The sequence below is a fragment of the Xenopus laevis genome, chromosome 3S (genome assembly GCF_017654675.1).
Source record: "Xenopus laevis strain J_2021 chromosome 3S, Xenopus_laevis_v10.1, whole genome shotgun sequence".
In the NCBI taxonomy this organism is placed as follows: domain Eukaryota; kingdom Metazoa; phylum Chordata; class Amphibia; order Anura; family Pipidae; genus Xenopus; species Xenopus laevis.
In genome coordinates, this window is record NC_054376.1 from 58,199,254 (window position 1) to 58,219,401 (window position 20,148).

Here is a 20,148-nt window from a genome sequence, read left to right on the forward strand (position 1 = left end):
CTTTTTATTTATCAAAGTAGGATTGTTGCAGGAAAGGCATTCCTTCCTAGAGGATTTACTTCTGACCTCTTCCTCTCTCCTTTTACCAGGGGAGCTCCTGCAACAATAACATCAACATTAGTATGATGATAGCAAAGGCTCAGCTTTCACTGTCCACTCACCCCCTTGACGTAGAATGAGATCGCCTCCCAGAGCTCATAGCTGTTAGGGAACAGAGTAACAAGTTAGATTCTCATACCTGTTTAGCTGGTGTCAGCAGCATTAATTCCCTAGGGATGCACTTACTGCAGTGACTTAGTCCCAAACTGGAGGCTTTAGCTGTTCTCCTGTTATTTCTCTGAAAGAGTAGCGGGGAAAATCCAAAGAGAACCGCTTCCTATGCGCCGATTTCAAATCTCCCGCAATAGTGACGTCACTTCCGCCCATGCGGTCCGTCTATGCGGTTCAGGATGAACCGCGACTTACTGCGCATGCGCTCCTCAGGCAACCGGAGCATTGCGACTTACTGCGCTGGTTAGGCAACGAAAGGCCATGGCCCGGAGCAGGCCCTGCAGGGACACACAAGGCATTATGCAGGTCCCCCAGCATCAGTGGACAGAGCCCAGTATCCACCGGATTGGGTGAGTTTCCTGACGAGGGACAGGAAAAAATAGGAGGACGAGTCAGGGGTAAGGGAGGTCTTTTATTTTGATGTAATTTCCTGTCCGCTCATGACGAGGGGGGGTTAACCCATTAGTGCCCACTGCCATGTGAAGGACCAGGAAAATGAGAATTCCACTTACCTTATTGTCGTCAATTCCACGTTGTATTATAATGTATTATTTGACTTGTACTAAGGATAATCTGGAAGATTAACACACACGCACATGTTTTGTTTGTTTTTTTGTTCTCAAATGCTACTTTGAAGTTAAGTAACTGTCTGAAGTACTTTTTTGTTAAGAGCACACCTCCCCGTCGGGGAATTGAACCCTGGTCTCCCGCGTGACAGGCGGGGATACTCACCACTATACTAACGATGACTGGTTGAGGGGGGCAGTTGTCGGATTATGTTACACCTGCAGTGTAGTCCTGCTGTGCACTCCTTTAGCAAACACATCTATATTTTTTATCATTTTGTCGAATGCCGCTTTGAAGACAAGTAATTGTCAGGAGTACTTACATATGAAAGCACATCCAGCAAATTCCAGCTTTGCTGCAGTCACCTGGAGGAGTTGCACCTGACACACCTGTGGCTGATGCATTAAAATGAGTGCAGTTGTGTTTGCACTTTGGTGTGAATTGGATTGCGCTGGTAATTGTTTAAGTCCGGTTGATGCCATACTGCCCCTGGGCTTTCTTTCGGGTCTGTTGTTTATGAGCTATGTGTCAATCAGGCAGGTTTAAAAGTTTCATCTGCTGATGTATCATGTTGACATGGTACCTTGGTCGATAAAGACAGCTTCTCTTGACTTCATGCTATTGTCATCGTGGTTTCCAGATCCGCGGACTTATACTGGTACTGAAACAGTGGTGGAACTACAGAGAAGGCTGTGGCTGTGAGGGGGAGCGGTTCTGCTTTATCTGCAGGGGGCTCATGGGGGACTTATCCGGACTGAAGGAGCCAAATGGCAGTTATGCCACTGTACTAAAAAGTTCTGTACATTTTGTTGGTTGGTCTATGGCCATTATTTCATTTTAACCAGATCTCAACAAAGGTCACCATTTAAACATTTGTCTTCCTTCCCGTTTAAAACGATAGCTCATATAGGCAATATTGGGAATGATAACAAAGACGGTTCCCGCTCGAGCTCCTTCAGCCTATGCGCGCCTGTATTTTATAATGAGTCCTTTTTCTATGTAATCGCTACCCCAATAATTATGTTAACAGGATGGCTATACCCCAAATTACTGATACTGACTCGTGGGCTTAGCGTTTTTGTTCCCGTACTCTTTGTCAGTAATAACCATGTTTATACACCTGCAATGCTTGTGTGTGTCTGAATAACACTGATTACTCGCTATGATTGATAGCTATACTTGTATCTCAGTACGGCAGCTAGCTGTGAGTACTTTGATTATCGGTATTTATTTGATAATCTGCTAGTTTAACACACACGCACATGTTTTCTATTTGTATTTTGTCAAATGCCACTTTGAAGTTAAGTAGCTGTCTGAAGCACTAATTCAAAATCACACCTCCCCGTCGGGGAATTGAACCCCGGTCTCCCGCGTGACAGGCGGGGATACTCACCACTATACTAACGAGGACTGGCGCTGGTGCGGCACCTCGGTTGATCTCACACTGGTAATGTACTCCTGCTGTGCGCTAATTTAACACACCTTTGTATTTTTTGATGATTTTGTCAAATGCCACTTTGAAGACAAGTAACTGTCTGGAGTACTTACATATAGAAAAAAAGGCACACTTCCCAGTCGGGGAACGGAACCCTGATGAACCATTGAACAATATTTTTCTTTTAGCGTACTGGTTCTTCCTTACATCCCTAAGCGGGGCAACTGTTTTGATTTCTCCTGCTAGTAGCTGCCTTAAGGTGTTGATTTTAATAGACATGTGCCGGTTGAATCTTTGTATTACTAGTCAATCGACCCTTGCCTGTTTGAGCACTCTTCTGGATCCTGACTCGGTACCATGTTACTGATTGGTTTTGACTCCAGCCTGTTTATCCTGGCTACGCTCCTGGCTCCTGATTCTGTTCTGCACTGTTTGACTGGTACTGATCCGGCCTGGTAATCCTGGCTGCGCCCCTGGTTCCTGAATTTGTACTGCACTGACCAGTAATGTCCCTGCCTGTTCCACATCTGCGCTGTCTGTTCCCCGCCCTTCCTGTAAACATTGCGGTTCCCTTGGCTTCCCAGAACTTCCCCCTTGGTCCTCTCACTTTAAGACCTGGTGGCATCTGCGCAGCAGAGGGCTCCTCCCGAAGCGAAAGGCGGTTGTGAGTGGCAGAAGGGAAGCGTGAGCCAGGGCCTTGTGGTTTTACATCTCGCTTTTGGGATACCGTACGTGACAGCCATATAAGTGCCAGTTCCTAGTTCAGGTCTTATGCAAGTGCTTAAAGTGGTAATCTTGAAGTTTAGTTCTGAAGAAACCAAGGGGGAATTCTCTCTGGATGAATGCAGGAATGGCATTCCAAATGTAAGGCAAAGCAGCAAGACAGAAGGGTTTAAGGTCAGAAAGAGCAGTAGTAGCGGCGTGGTGCAAAGGAGTGGTAGCTCTGAGAGAAGAGGTTTCATTGTTGTGTAGAAGATTGCACTTTAAATTTTAAAATTGGACAGCCCGATATGGGGTGAAGGGGACTACAAAATAAGCAAGTTATTATGGGGAAATGTATCGAGGAATCATATTTAAAGAGTATCATGTCATTGATTTGAAAAACATGAACATAAATTGTGTTTATGTTAGGTTTTTATAACTTCATAAGTCAAACAGTGGCTCTCCAAAATCATACTATCAATGGTCAAGCTGTTAACTTCAGTTTGGCTAGCTTCTGGAAATATAGTTGATCTTGCCTGAGATTTTCCCTCTGTGGGCAGATCCAACACTTTTCCTGATATAGTTTGAGTAGAGTGGGAAATCAGATTTTCCTTGGGCAGAAAGGCAGAATCTTCATGACTAAAGTGTGGTCAAACTTTATCTTTTGAATTATACACAGGAGTCGAAGCATTAATATACGCTATAAGCTGAAAGACCACACTATCAACTTCACTTCCAAGAAAGTTTCTTTGCGATGCTTAATGTTCAACTTGGCCATTGGGCCCATCGGGCATCTCGGTCAGGCAGGTTTCGATTTTCCAGACGGATCGAGGACTGCATCGGCTAGTTGTTCTCACTCCAACGGCTTATATTCTGGCTGTTTTATCACCGTTTGGCCCTAAGCCTGATGTTGCCCACCTACGGTGGACATATATGGGGAAAGATCCGCACGTTTGGTGACCTCGCCAAACAACTCGGAACTTATTGTGTACTGCCAACTGAAGGCGCTACGCAGCAAGTGTTTTGTGCGATCTAATGGTTACATGTGATCTATCTGTTTAGCAGGCATTAGAAACCAAAAGGAATTTAGTGCACATGCTGGGTGAAAGGAGGGAGTAAGTGGAAATAACTGACTACTTTGTGTTTTATTGAGGGTTACCTATCTGACGGAGGTAATCTACTTTATTAACTCAGCTGGTAGATTGAAGAAAATCTAATCATACTTACCGTGATTTTCTTTTCCTGGACTGTAACATGGCAGTGGGCACTAATGGGTTAACCCCCCCTCGTCATGAGCGGACAGGAAATTACATCAAAATAAAAGACCTCCCTTACCCCTGACTCGTCCTCCTATTTTTGACTGTACAGATAAACTCCCCTCAAGGGTTGGGAAGTCTTGCCCACTGCCATGTTACAGTCCAGGAAAAGAAAATCACGGTAAGTATGATAAGATTTTCCTCATTCCTGGTCCTTCACATGGCAGTGGGCACTAATGGGATCTTACCAAGCAGTAAAGACACTAAGAGGGTGGGATAATGCTACTAAGAATTTTTTTATAAGTAACAGCTTGAAGAACTGATCTTCCAAGATTTGTCTGGCTTGAAGACCAAACGTCCAATTTGTAGAATTTTATGAACGTGTTTAAATTAGACCATACAGCGGCTTTGCATAAATCTTCTGCTGAAACTTGGGCTTGGAAGGCCCAAGACGCTGAGACAGCTCTAGTGGAGTGAGCCTTAATGTTAGGCGGGACTTGCACTGCACTTGACTTATAAGCCTCTGAGATACAGGCTTTAATCCATCTTGCCACAGTAGATTTTGAAGCTTTACAACCAGCCTTCATACCTGATGGAATGAGTAAGATATTCTTATCTTTCCTTACTTCCTTCACCCTATACAGGTAGGCTTTCAGGCACCTGATGACATCTAATTTGTGCCACACCGCTTCTTCCTCTGTTTTTGGAGATGGAAAAAACGCTGGTAGTATTATGTCCTGATTCATATGGAATTCGGATACCACTTTGGTTAGAAAGCTTTGAGGAGTTCTCAGAATTACACAATCCTCTTTGAAAATCAGGTGACTATCTAGGGCCAGAAGTGCTTGAATTTCTCCGACTCTCCTGGCGGAAGTTATGGCTAATAAAAAAGCCATTTTCCATGTAACGAATTTTAGAGGGGCCGTTTCCAATGGCTCAAAAGGCTCCTTTGTTAGGGCCTGAAGGACCAAAGACAGATCCCAAGGAGGAATTCTTTCTTTTTGTTTTGGTCTAGTTCGTCTCAGAGCCTGAAAAAATCGAACAATCAAAGGCTTAGAAGTCCATGCCTCTCCATAAAGGGCAGACAGAGCTGACACTTGCCCTTTGAGTGTAGACACACTCAATTCTCTTTCCAAACCTTCTTGGAGAAATTCAACAATATTCTCTGGAGAGGTGGTTTCATAAGCCCTGTTGGTCTTTGTGCACCAATTGAGATAGGTTTCCCAGATTCTGTAATATTTTTGTGATGTTGATGGTTTTCTGGCTGCCAGCAATGTATCTATTGCCTTTTCTGAAAGACCTAGACATCTCATATTCAGCCTTTCAGTCGCCAGGCCGTCAACTTCCAACTTTCTGGTGCTGGGTGAAACAGTGGACCCTGCCGTAACATCCTCGAATGTGCAGGGATTTTGAATGGAGGAGCTTGCTTCACGTTGAATAACTGAGGAAACCAATTCCTCCTGGGCCACCATGCTAAAACAGCAATCACCTCTGCTTTGTCCTCCCTGATCTTCCTGAGGAGTTTGGGAATCAAAGGAATGGGTGGAAATGCATAGGCCAGATTGAAGTTCCACTGGACTCTGAAACAGTCTTGAACTAAGGCCCCTTTGTTCTTGAATCTGGAACAGAATACTGTTACTTTCTTGTTTCTTGAAGTCGCCATCAGATCGATCACTGGTTGGCCCAGAACCTGCCACTATAAGATTGAAAGTGTTCTGATCCAATTCCCATTCTCCTCGGTGAGGATTCCGACTGAGCCAGTCTGCCCAGACATTCATTTTCCCAGGAACATGAAGAGCTGCCAGATCTGTAAGGTGAACTTCTGCCCACTGGAAAATCAGTTGCGCACTCTGCATTAGGGATCTGCTTCTCGTGCCACCCTGTTTCATCAGGTATCTCACCGTAGTCTGAGTTGACCATGACAGCTTTCCCTCTGATCACTTTCTTGAATTTCAGAAGAGCTAGACGGACTGCCATAAGCTCTTTCCAATTCGATGAATACCTCATCTGATAGGATTTCCATCTGCCCCAAACTGAATTCTGTCCTGTATGGGCGCCCCATCCTATCTTGCTCGCATCTGTTGTTAGATGTAGCCATTCCGGGGTCTTCAGAGACTTTCCCTTCAGCATATTCTGAAGATTCTTCCACCACAAAAGGTTTTGCCTTACCTCTTGACTGATCTCTATGACTTGGAATTCGTGTTTTCTGTTCCATTGTCTCAGAAATTCCGACTGAAGGGGTCTTATATGGTGTAAGGCCCAATCGACTGCATCTTTTGTTGCCACTAATTTTCCCAAGGGTTGTTGGCATGTCGGTGCTGTCGAGGCTGGAAACTTGGAGAAACTGGTCACTAATTTTTGGATTTCAACAGCTTTCTCCGGAGTAAGGAAAATTCTGAAGCTTACTGTATCCAGAATTAAACCCAAATAATTTAGCCTTTGGGTGGGAATGAGAGAAGATTTTTCTAGGTTTAAAATCCATCCGTGTTGTTATAGAACATTTTGTACTATCAATGATTGACGAACTAGGGTTTGAAGACACAATGCTTTTATCATTATGTCGTCCAAATAGGCAAAGATTTCGATGCCCAGGGATCTGATCAGAGCCAGTATAGGAGCTAGAACCTTCGTAAAAGTTCTTGGCGAAGTGGCTAAACCAAAAGGTAGCGCTGCATACTGGTAATGTCTTCCCAGGATGTAAAATCGGAGGAATCTCTGATGAGCTGGGTATACTGGCACATGCAAATAGGCGTCCTTTAGATCTATTTTTACCATCCAATCGTTCGGTCTTATCATCTGGGATATTGAACGAATTCTCTCCATGCGAAATTTTCTTATCTGTAAATATCTGTTTAACCTTTTCAGATTCAGGATAGCTCTGAATTCGCCTGAAGATTTCTTCCTGAGGAATAAAGGGGAGTAAACCCCTTGTCTTATCTCGCTTGGAGGAACTGGTACAATTACTTTCCCTTCTAATAATTGGAAGATGATTGATTCCAGAGCCCTTTCTGCTTCCTGATTCTTTGGTTTTCTTGAAGATACAAAATTTGGCGGAGGCAAGCTCTTGAGTTCTAGACAATAGCCTTGAGACACAATTTGAATCACCCAATCGTCTGAAATAGTTTGAGCCCAAACAGCTTGAAAGTCGAGTAGTCTTCCCTCAACCTTGTGCTGCTGGACTCGCGCACCTTCATAAGTTTTTGGTCTTATCGGGTTTTCCATCTTTTTGGTTTCTTTGAAAATACTGACTTTTTCCTTTCCAATAATTCTGTCTTGAAAACCCTTTGCCTGGTCTGTAGGATTTTGCTTCTCTAAAGGACCCTCTTGGAGTTCTATTGCCAAAACCTCCTGTTTGTTTCTTCTCTCTTTTGTCCTGTGGTAAAAAGGAAGATTTACCTGCGGAAGCTTTGGAAATTATACTATCTAACCTCTGTCCAAACAGCAGGTTACCTTCAAAAGGAAGAGAACAAAGATTATCTTTTGAAGGTGTATCAGCCATCCAGTGCCTTAGCCAAAGAGAACGTCTGGAAGCAACCGCTAAACTCATCCCTTTAGCTGCGAACATAACTCCATCAAGAGAGGCTTCAGATACAAAATCATTTACTGCTTTAACTTTTTCTAACATCTTTAACATGTCATCTCTGCTGGTCTTTACTTTCAGAGCTTCTTCTAGTTCTTGGATCCAGATTTTGTTAGCTCTAGCCAAAGATGTAATGGCTATTGCTGGTTTGCAAGAACCCCCCGCCACTAAGTAGGCCTTCTTCAGAATAGTATCCTGCCTTCTTTCCATTGCATCACGAAGTGACACCCCTTCGTCAACTGGCAGCGTGGTCTTCCTAGCTATCCTAGTAATGGAAGCATCCACTTTCGGAGCAGAGTCCCAATCTTTTACTTCCTCATCTTTAAATGGGTACATCTTCTTTATTCTTCTATTTAGAAAGAATTTCTTATCTGGTGAACTCCATTCTTCCTTAATCATATCTTTTATCACTTGATGCACAGGAAAAACTTCATTTTTCCTGGCGGAGGTTCTGAACATCAAATCTTCTGCTTCCGAAGTTTTCGCTGAACCAATCTTTAAGGTTTCCCTCATGGCAGTAATGAGGGGTTCCACCAAATCCACTTCTTCTCTGTCATCTGTTTGCTCATCCTGAGAAAAATCTGAATTACTCGAAATGGGAGATTCTGATAGAGATACACTGTGACTGGTTGCGGTTGGTCTCCTGTCACACTTAAGAGCAACCACTTTGGACATAACATTTTCAGTTACTTTCTCAACCATATCATTCACAGTTTGATCAAAAGATGATTTCATCCATTCCATAAACATCTCTTGTGAGGTGGAAGGTCCTGCTAATTGGTCCAGACATTCCTGACATAACTTTTTATTTATCAAAGCAGGATTGTTGCAGGAAAGGCATTCCTTCCTAGAGGATTTACTTCTGACCTCTTCCTCTCTCCTTTTACCAGGGGAGCTCCTGCAACAATAACATCAACATTAGTATGATGATAGCAAAGGCTCAGCTTTCACTGTCCACTCACCCCCTTGACGTAGAATGAGATCGCCTCCCAGAGCTCATAGCTGTTAGGGAACAGAGTAACAAGTTAGATTCTCATACCTGTTTAGCTGGTGTCAGCAGCATTAATTCCCTAGGGATGCACTTACTGCAGTGACTTAGTCCCAAACTGGAGGCTTTAGCTGTTCTCCTGTTATTTCTCTGAAAGAGTAGCGGGGAAAATCCAAAGAGAACCGCTTCCTATGCGCCGATTTCAAATCTCCCGCAATAGTGACGTCACTTCCGCCCATGCGGTCCGTCTATGCGGTTCAGGATGAACCGCGACTTACTGCGCATGTGCTCCTCAGGCAACCGGAGCATTGCGACTTACTGCGCTGGTTAGGCAACGAAAGGACATGGCCCGGAGCAGGCCTTGCAGGGACACACAAGGCATTATGCAGGTCCCCCAGCATCAGTGGACAGAGCCCAGTATCCACCGGATTGGGTGAGTTTCCTGACGAGGGACAGGAAAAAATAGGAGGACGAGTCAGGGGTAAGGGAGGTCTTTTATTTTGATGTAATTTCCTGTCCGCTCATGACGAGGGGGGGTTAACACATTAGTGCCCACTGCCATGTGAAGGACCAGGAAAATGAGAATTCCACTTACCTTATTGTCGTCAATTCCACGTTGTATTATAATGTATTATTTGACTTGTACTAAGGATAATCTGGAAGTTTAACACACACACACACGCACATGTTTTGTTTGTTTTTTTGTTCTCAAATGCTACTTTGAAGTTAAGTAACTGTCTGAAGTACTTTTTTGTTAAAAGCACACCTCCCCGTCGGGGAATTGAACCCCGGTCTCCCGCGTGACAGGCGGGGATACTCACCACTATACTAACGAGGACTGGTTGAGGGGGCAATTGTCGGATTATGTTACACCTGCAGTGTAGTCCTGCTGTGCACTCCTTTAGCAAACACATCTATATTTTTTATCATTTTGTCGAATGCCGCTTTGAAGACAAGTAATTGTCAGGAGTACTTACATATGAAAGCACATCCAGCAAATTCCAGCTTTGCTGCAGTCACCTGGAGGAGTTGCACCTGACACACCTGTGGCTGATGCATTAAAATGAGTGCAGTTGTGTTTGCACTTTGGTGTGAATTGGATTGCGCTGGTAATTGTTTAAGTCCGGTTGATGCCATACTGCCCCTGGGCTGTCTTTCGGGTCTGTTGTTTATGAGCTATGTGTCAATCAGGCAGGTTTAAAAGTTTCATCTGCTGATGTATCATGTTGACATGGTACCTTGGTCGATAAAGACAGCTTCTCTTGACTTCATGCTATTGTCATCGTGGTTTCCAGATCCGCGGACTTATACTGGTACTGAAACAGTGGTGGAACTACAGAGAAGGCTGTGGCTGTGAGGGGGAGCGGTTCTGCTTTATCTGCAGGGGGCCCATGGGGGACTTATCCGGACTGAAGGAGCCAAATGGCAGTTATGCCACTGTACTAAAAAGTTCTGTACATTTTGTTGGTTGGTCTATGGCCATTATTTCATTTTAACCAGATCTCAACAAAGGTCACCATTTAAACATTTGTCTTCCTTCCCCTTTAAAACGATAGCTCATATAGGCAATATTGGGAATGATAACAAAGACGGTTCCCGCTCGAGCTCCTTCAGCCTATGCGCGCCTTTATTTTATAATGAGTCCTTTTTCTATGTAATCGCTACCCCAATAATTATGTTAACAGGATGGCTATACCCCTATTTACTGATACTGACTCGTGGGCTTAGCATTTTTGTTCCCGTACTCTTTGTCAGTAATAACCATGTTTATACAACTGCAATGCTTGTGTGTGTCTGAATAACACTGATTACTCGCTATGATTGATAGCTATACTTGTATCTCAGTACGGCAGCTAGCTGTGAGTACTTTGATTATCGGTATTTATTTGATAATCTGCTAGTTTAACACACACATGTTTTCTATTTGTATTTTGTCAAATGCCACTTTGAAGTTAAGTAGCTGTCTGAAGCACTAACTCAAAATCACACCTCCCCGTCGGGGAATTGAACCCCGGTCTCCCGCGTGACAGGCGGGGATACTCACCACTATACTAACGAGGACTGGCTCTGGTGCGGGACCTCGGTTGATCTCACACTGGTAATGTACTCCTGCTGTGCGCTAATTTAACACACCTTTGTATTTTTTTGATGATTTTGTCAAATGCCACTTTGAAGACAAGTAACTGTCTGGAGTACTTACATATAGAAAAAAAGGCACACTTCCCAGTCGGGGAACGGAACCCTGATGAACCATTGAACAATATTTTTCTTTTAGCGTACTGGTTCTTCCTTACATCCCTAAGCGGGGCAACTGTTTTGATTTCTCCGGCTAGTAGCTGCCTTAAGGTGTTGATTTTAATAGACATGTGCTGGTTGAATCTTTGAATTACTAGTCAATCGACCCTTGCCTGTTTGAGCACTCTTCTGGATCCTGACTCGGTACCATGTTACTGATTGGTTTTGACTCCGGCCTGTTTATCCTGGCTACGCTCCTGGCTCCTGATTCTGTTCTGCACTGTTTGACTGGTACTGATCCGGCCTGGTAATCCTGGCTGCGCCCCTGGTTCCTGAATTTGTACTGCACTGACCAGTAATGTCCCTGCCTGTTCCACATCTGCGCTGTCTGTTCCCCGCCCATCCTGTAAACATTGCGGTTCCCTTGGCTTCCCAGAACTTCCCCCTTGGTCCTCTCACTTTAAGACCTGGCGGCATCTGCGCAGCAGAGGGCTCCTCCCGAAGCGAAAGGCGGTTGTGAGTGGCAGAAGGGAAGCGTGAGCCAGGGCCTTGTGGTTTTACATCTCGCTTTTGGGATACCGTACGTGACAGCCATATAAGTGCCAGTTCCTAGTTCAGGTCTTATGCAAGTGCTTAAAGTGGTAATCTTGAAGTTTAGTTCTGAAGAAACCAAGGGGGAATTCTCTCTGGATGAATGCAGGAATGGCATTCCAAATGTAAGGCAAAGCAGCAAGACAGAAGGGTTTAAGGTCAGAAAGAGCAGTAGTAGCGGCGTGGTGCAAAGGAGTAGAGATGTCGCGAACTGTTCGCCGGCGAACTTGTTCGCGCGAACATCGGGTGTTCGCGCTCGCCGGAAGTTCGCGAACGTCGCGCGACGTTCGCCATTTTGGGTTCGCCATTGTTGGCGCTTTTTTTTGCCCTCTCACCCCAGACCAGCAGGTACATGGCAGCCAATCAGGAAGCTCTCCCCTGGACCACTCCCCTTCCCTATAAAAACCGAAGCCCTGCAGCGTTTTTTCACTCTGCCTGTGTGTGCTGAAGAGATAGTGTAGGGAGAGAGCTGCTGCCTGTTAGTGATTTCAGGGACAGTTGAAAGTTTGCTGGCTAGTAATCGTTTTGATACTGCTCTGTTATTGGAGGGACAGAAGTCTGCAGGGGTTTGAGGGACATTTAAGCTTAGGTAGCTTTGCTGGCTAGTAATCTACCTTCTACTGCAGTGCTCTGTATGTAGCTGCAGTGGGCAGCTGTCCTGCTTCTGATCTCATCTGCTGACTGCTGCAATAACAGTAGTCCTTGTAAGGACTGCTTTTATTTATTTTTTTGTTGTTTTACTACTACTACTACTACTACTATAAGAGCCCAGTGCTATTAGTCTAGCAGTGTTGGGGAGTGGGACTGGTGTGCTAATCTGCTGCTCCTAGTAGTTCAGCAGCACCAACTTTAATTTTTTTTTTTAATATTCATTTTTTTTTATTTTACTTTTTTTTATTTTACTACCGCTGTAGTAGTGTATAAGTTGACCTTTTAGGCATTATTTGCCCTGTAGGCATTATTTGCACACTGTTTTCTTCAACCCGCCATCTAGCTGTGTGACCTTGTTCACATTCTGTCTAAATATCCATAATATTACCGTCTCCAGAAAAAACACCGGAGTGACTTTTTTCAAGCAGCCATAATATATTTTACGTAATCCGTATCCACCGCTGTAGTAGTGTATACGTTGACCTTGTAGGCATTATTTGCACACTGTTTTCTTCAACCCGCCATCTAGCTGTGTGACCTTGTTCACATTCTGTCTAAATATCCATAATATTACCGTCTCCAGAAAAAACACCGGAGTGACTTTTTTCAAGCAGCCATAATATATTTTACGTAATCCGTATCCACCGCTGTAGTAGTGTATACGTTGACCTTGTAGGCATTATTTGCACACTGTTTTCTTCAACCCGCCATCTAGCTGTGTGACCTTGTTCACATTCTGTCTAAATATCCATAATATTACCGTCTCCAGAAAAAACACCGGAGTGACTTTTTTCAAGCAGCCATAATATATTTTACGTAATCCGTATCCACCGCTGTAGTAGTGTATACGTTGACCTTGTAGGCATTATTTGCACACTGTTTTCTTCAACCCGCCATCTAGCTGTGTGACATTGTTCACATTCTGTCTAAATATCCATAATATTACCGTCTCTAGAAAAACCACTTGAGTTACTTTTTTTCAAGCAGCATTCATATATTTTACGTAATCCGTATCCACCGCTGTAGTAGTGTATACGTTGACCTTGTAGGCATTATTTGCACACTGTTTTCTTCAACCCGCCATCTAGCTGTGTGACATTGTTCACATTCTGTCTAAATATCCATAATATTACCGTCTCTAGAAAAACCACTTGAGTTACTTTTTTTCAAGCAGCATTCATATATTTTACGTAATCCGTATCCACCGCTGTAGTAGTGTATACGTTGACCTTGTAGGCATTATTTGCACACTGTTTTCTTCAACCCGCCATCTAGCTGTGTGACCTTGTTCACATTCTGTCTAAATATCCATAATATTATCGTCTCTAGAAAAACCACTTGAGTTACTTTTTTTCAAGCAGCATTCATATATTTTACGTAATCCGTATCCACCGCTGTAGTAGTGTATACGTTGACCTTGTAGGCATTATGTGCACACTGTTTTCTTCAACCCGCCATCTAGCTGTGTGTATTATCGTTTCCAGAAAAACCAACTGAGTTTTTGTTGTTGTTGTTGTTTTTTTAAAAATAATGCCAGGCAAAGGCAGGCCGCCACGCAGAGGCCGTGCTAGGGGCCGTGCTGCTATGCAATCCTGTGGCCCTAGCAAATTGCCCAGTTTTAAAAAGCCAATGACCCTGAACTCCCAAAATGCTGAAGAGGTAGTTGACTGGCTTACACAGCACACCCCATCCTCTACCGTTTCTAACTTTACCACAACATCCTCCTCATCCTCCACTGCTATGGCCACCCCACGTAACACTTCCTCCACCACCGGTGCCCCTTCTTCACTGGGGTCAGAGGAGTTATTTTCCCATGAGTTTCTTGAACTGAGTAATGCGCAACCATTATTGCCAGAAGAAGATGAAGGAGATGAGGACCTTACACCAGATTTAATTCTGGCAGAGAACACGATAGAGATGGACATAATGAGTGATGAGGAGGAGGTCCCCGCTGCTGCTTCCTTCTGTGATGTGTCAGAAGAAATTGATGCATCTGAGGAGAATGATGATGAGGAGATTGATGTTTTGTGGGTGCCTAGTAGAAGAGAGCAAGAGGAGGGTAGTTCAGATGGAGAGACGGAGAGTCAGAGAGGCAGTAGGAGAATAAGACTTAGAAGAAGCAGGGAGGACAGCCCGCAGGGATCAGTAGGGCAACAACATGTATCGGCACCTGTGTTCAGCCGGCCAACGCACCCGCCATTGCCGCCAATACCGCCAACTCCGCCAACTTCTACTGTTACCGCCAGATCGCACACTTCCAAAAAGTCAGCAGTGTGGGATTTTTTTAATGTGTGTGCCTCTGACAAAAGCATTGTAATTTGCAATGAGTGCAGTCAGAAACTGAGCCTTGGTAAGCCCAACAGCCACATAGGTACAACTTCTATGCGAAGGCACATGAGCGGCAAGCACAAAGCACTTTGGGAGCAACACCTCAAAGGCAACAGGCAAACTAAAAGCCACACTCCTTCTGGTCCAGCATCTTACTGCTCTACCTCTGCTCTCCTTGACCCGTCTGAACCACCCTCCACTCCGCCTTCCACCTTGACCACCTGTTCCCATTCCCAGTCATCTGCCACCAGCCAAGTTTCTGTGAAGGCCATGTTTGAGCGTAAGAAGCCAATGTCTGACTGTCACCCCCTTGCCCGGCGTCTGACAGCTGGCTTGTCTGCACTCTTAGCCCGCCAGCTTTTACCATACCAGCTGGTGGACTCTGAGGCCTTCCGCAAATTTGTAGCAATTGGGACACCGCAGTGGAAGGTACCCAGCCGCAATTTTTTTTCTAAAAAGGGAATACCACACCTGTACCAACATGTGCAGAGCCAAGTTACCGCATCTCTGTCACTTAGTGTTGGGCCAAAGGTCCATATGACTACTGACGCATGGTCCTCCAAGCATGGTCAGGGCAGGTATGTCACCTACACTGCCCACTGGGTGAACTTGGTAATGGCTGGGAAGCAGGGAATGGGTAGCTCAACAACAACAGTGGAGTTGGTGTCACCACCACGGATTGCACGCGGTTCTGCCACCACCTCTACTCCTCCATCGCTCTCTACCTCGTCTTCTTCTTCTTCTTACTCTGCTGCTGGGTCCTCCTTCTCCTCCTCCACACCTGTGCACCCCCAGCTCCCCCTAGGCTATTCGACGTGCCAGGTACGCCGTTGTCACGCTGTCTTGGGGATGACGTGCCTGGAAAGCAAAAACCATACCGGATCTGTACTCCTGTCATCTCTGCAGTCACAGGCCGATCGGTGGCTGACCCCACACCAACTGCAGATCGGAAAAGTGGTGTGTGACAATGGAAGCAATCTGTTGGCAGCGTTGAGACTAGGCAATTTAACACATGTGCCCTGCATGGCACATGTGTTAAATTTAATAGTCCAACGTTTTGTCTCCAAGTACCCAGGATTCCAGGACGTTCTCACCCAGTCCAGAAAGGTGTCGGCCCATTTCAGACGTTCCTACACAGCCATGGCACGCCTTGCTGACATTCAGCAGTGCTACAACATGCCAGTCAGGCGTTTGATTTCTGACAGCCAGACTCGCTGGAATTCAACGCTCCTTATGTTGGAACGTCTGCTGCAACAACAAAGGGCCGTCAACGAGTACCTTTTTGAACTGGGTGGTAGGACTGGATCTGCACAGCTGGGGATTTTTTTCCCCCGTTACTGGGTGCTTATGCGCGATGCCTGCAGGCTCATGCGACCTTTTGAAGAGGTGACAAATATGGTCAGTCGCACCGAAGGCACCATCAGCGACCTAATACCCTTCGCTTTCTTCCTGGAGCGTGCCGTGCGACGAGTGACAGATGAGGCTGTAGACCAGCGTGACGAGGAGCTGGAAGCGCACGATTTCTGGTCGGAATCACCAGAACGAACCCAGGCACCTGCTGCAACGCAGGGAGAGGTGCCAGAAGTGGAGTCAGAGGAGGAAGGTGGCTTTGTGGAGGAGGAGGAGGAGGACCAACAGGAGCAGGCTTCCCAGGGGGCTAGTGGTGACCTTTTGGGGACCCCTGGTCTTGTACGTGGCTGGGGGAGGAGACCGTGGATGATGCAGTCCTTGATAATGAGGAAGCGGAGATGGATAGCTCTGCATCCAACCTTGTGAGAATGGGGTCTTTCATGCTGTCATGCCTGTTGAAGGACCCCCGTATCAAGAGGCTTAAGGAGAAGGACCTGTACTGGGTCGCAACGCTACTAGACCCTCGGTACAAGCATAAAGTGTCAGAAATGTTACCAACATACCACAAGTCCGAAAAGATGCGGCATTTACAAACCAGCCTGCAAAACATGTTGTACAATGCTTTTAAGGGTGATGTCACTTCAGGAACTCATCAACATTCCAGGGGCAGAGGTGCCAGTAATCCTGCCACGAGCACACCTGCAAGGACAAAGCCCTTTGGCCAGTCTGTAACGTCAGACATGCAAATGTTTTTCTGTCCAAGGCAGCGCCACAACCCTTCTGGATCCACCCTCAAAGAACGCCTCGACCGGCAGGTAGCGGACTACCTGGCATTAACTGCAGATATCGACACTCTGAGGAGCGATGAACCCCTGGACTACTGGGTGCGCAGGCTTGATCTGTGGCCAGAGCTGTCACAATTTGCCATGAACCTCTTGTCTTGCCCAGCCTCAAGTGTGCTCTCAGAAAGGACCTTCAGTGCAGCAGGAGGGATTGTAACTGAGAAGAGAACTCGCCTAGGTCACAAAAGTGTCGATTACCTGACCTTTATTAAAATGAATGAGGGGTGGATCTCGGAGGGTTACTGCACGCCGGAAGACTTGTTCTGACTTCTATGCAGCTGTCCTTCTCTTCAAGCCTCATGACTCCACACACAGCTGTCCTTTAGCGTCCTCCTCCTCCCTCCGCCACCGTTACAAACTAGGGTGCAAACCCTACTGGTTTAATTTTTTCTGGCCTCTGTGCTTCAGTGGCTGCAACCAAAAAAACTGGGCAAACAATGTCTACAAGGTCAACGTATGGCAAAAAATGACTATTTTCAGCATTTATATGGCATATTTTTTCTGGCAACTGTGCTTCAGTGGCTGCGTCCAAAAAAATGCATATTTTCTGCATTTATATGGCATAATTTTTCTGGCAACTGTGCTTCAGTGGCTGCGACCAAAAAAATGCATATTTTCTGCATTTATATGGCATAATTTTTCTGGCCTCTGTGCTTCAGTGGCTGCAACCAAAAAAATTTATATTTTCAGCATTTATATGGCATAATTTTTCTGGCCTCTGTGCTTCAGTGGCTGCAACCAAAAAAAATTATATTTTCAGCATTTATATGGCATAATTTTTCTGGCAACTGTGCTTCAGTGGCTGCGACCAAAAAAATTACTATTTTCAGCATTTATATGGCATATTTTTTCTGGCCTCTGTGCTTCAGTGGCTGCGGCCAAAAAAACTGGGCAAACAATGCCTACAAGGTCAACGACGTTGACCTTGTAGGCATTGTTTGCCCAGTTTTTTTGGCCGCAGCCACTGAAGCACAGAGGCCAGAAAAAATATGCCATATAAATGCTGAAAATAGTAATTTTTTGCCATACGTTGACTCAACGTATATGGCAAAAAATGACTATTTTCAGCATTTATATGGCATATTTTTTCTGGCAACTGTGCTTCAGTGGCTGCGACCAAAAAAATGCATATTTTCTGCATTTATATGGCATAATTTTTCTGGCCTCTGTGCTTCAGTGGCTGCAACCAAAAAAATTTATATTTTCAGCATTTATATGGCATAATTTTTCTGGCAACTGTGCTTCAGTGGCTGCGACCAAAAAAATTCATATTTTCTGCATTTATATGGCATAATTTTTCTGGCCTCTGTGCTTCAGTGGCTGCAACCAAAAAAATTTATATTTTCAGCATTTATATGGCATAATTTTTCTGGCAACTGTGCTTCAGTGGCTGCGTCCAAAAAAACTGGGCAAACAATGTCTACAAGGTCAACGTATGGCGAAAAAATTACTATTTTCAGCATTTATATGGCATATTTTTTCTGGCAACTGTGCTTCAGTGGCTGCGTCCAAAAAAACTGGGCAAACAATGCCTACAAGGTCAACGTATGGCAGTTGTTTAAAGAGAACAGTAGATTACTAGCCAGCAAAGCTACCTAAGCTAAAATGTCCCTCAAATCCCTGCAGACTTCTGTCCCTCCAATACAGAGCAGTATCAAGCAGATTACTAGCCAGCAAGCTTACTATCATCTGTCCCTGAAATCACTAACAGCTCTCCCCCTACACTATCTCTTCCAAGCACACACAGGCAGATTTTTCAGATACATTTTTGCCCTTGATCCCCCTCTGGCATGCCACTGTCCAGGTCGTTGCACCCTTTAAACAACTTTAAAATCATTTTTCTGGCCAGAAATGTCTTTTCTAGATGTTAAAGTTCGCCTTCCCATTGAAGTCTATGGGGTTCGCGAACCGTTCGCGAACCGCTCGCATTTTTGCGCAAGTTCGCGAATATGTTCGCGAACTTTTTTTCCGACGTTCGCTACATCCCTACAAAGGAGTGGTAGCTCTGAGACGAGTGGAGGATTTGGCCAGGAACATATGGAGAGACAAGAGACGAGGTGTAGAGGAATGAAGAGGTTTCATTGTTGTGTAGAAGATTGCACTTTAAATTTTAAAAAGTGGCCCGTACGGGGATCGAACCCGCGACCTTGGCGTTATTAGCACCACGCTCTAACCAACTGAGCTAACCGGCCAAGTGGCACTGGTGGTTGGATTTTGCTTAGGTGATTTAAGGTTGCCTTGCTTATACTAGAGAAGATATGCTAGGAGTTTGCATCTCCTTTCACAAACGGTGATGTTTCTGAAGTCCCAGCACAAGAGGGGTCGCGGGCCGCCAGTTGGACAGCCCGATATGGGGTGAAGGGGACTACAAAATAAGCAAGTTATTATGGGGAAATGTATAGAGGAATCATATTTAAAGAGTATCATGTCATTGATTTGAAAAACATGAACATAAATTGTGTTTATGTTAGGTTTTTATAACTTCATAAGTCAAACAGTGGCTCTCCAAAATCATACTATCAATGGTCAAGCTGTTTACTTCAGTTTGGCTAGCTTCTGGAAATATAGTTGATCTTGCCTGAGATTTTCCCTCTGTGGGCAGATCCAACACTTTTCCTGATATAGTTTGAGTAGAGTGGGAAATCAGATTTTCCTTGGGCAGAAAGGCAGAATCTTCATGACTAAAGTGTGGTCAAACTTTATCTTTTGAATTATACACAGGAGTCGAAGCATTAATATACGCTATAAGCTGAAAGACCACACTATCAACTTCACTTCCAAGAAAGTTTCTTTGCGATGCTTAATGTTCAACTTGGCCATTGGGCCCATCGGGCATCTAGGTCAGGCAGGTTTCGATTTTCCAGACGGATCGAGGACTGCATCGGCTAGTTGTTCTCACTCCAACGGCTTATATTCTGGCTGTTTTATCACCGTTTGGCCCTAAGCCTGATGTTGCCCACCTACGGTGGACATATATGGGGAAAGATCCGCACGTTTGGTGACCTCGCCAAACAACTCGGAACTTATTGTGTACTGCCAACTGAAGGCGCTACGCAGCAAGTGTTTTGTGCGATCTAATGGTTACATGTGATCTATCTGTTTAGCAGGCATTAGAAACCAAAAGGAATTTAGTGCACATGCTGGGTGAAAGGAGGGAGTAAGTGGAAATAACTGACTACTTTGTGTTTTATTGAGGGTTACCTATCTGACGGAGGTAATCTACTTTATTAACTCAGCTGGTAGATAATGAGAATTCCACTTACCTTATTGTCGTCAATTCCACGTTGTATTATAATGTATTATTTGACTTGTACTAAGGATAATCTGGAAGTTTAACACACACACACACGCAC

The 20,148-nt window shown here is 44.9% G+C and overlaps 4 non-coding genes across 4 annotated transcripts; all 4 read right to left on the bottom strand.

Moving 5' to 3' along the window:
* Positions 1-2,175: 2,175 nt before the first annotated feature.
* Positions 2,176-2,247, bottom strand: trnad-guc. The gene has a single exon. It is a non-coding gene; the product is annotated as a tRNA-Asp (tRNA).
* A 7,317-nt stretch (positions 2,248-9,564) lies between these two features.
* Positions 9,565-9,636, bottom strand: trnad-guc. Its single transcript has one exon. It is a non-coding gene; the product is annotated as a tRNA-Asp (tRNA).
* A 1,151-nt stretch (positions 9,637-10,787) lies between these two features.
* Positions 10,788-10,859, bottom strand: trnad-guc. Its single transcript has one exon. It is a non-coding gene; the product is annotated as a tRNA-Asp (tRNA).
* An 8,054-nt stretch (positions 10,860-18,913) lies between these two features.
* trnai-aau lies at positions 18,914-18,987 on the bottom strand. Its single transcript has one exon. It is a non-coding gene; the product is annotated as a tRNA-Ile (tRNA).
* Positions 18,988-20,148: the final 1,161 nt, after the last annotated feature.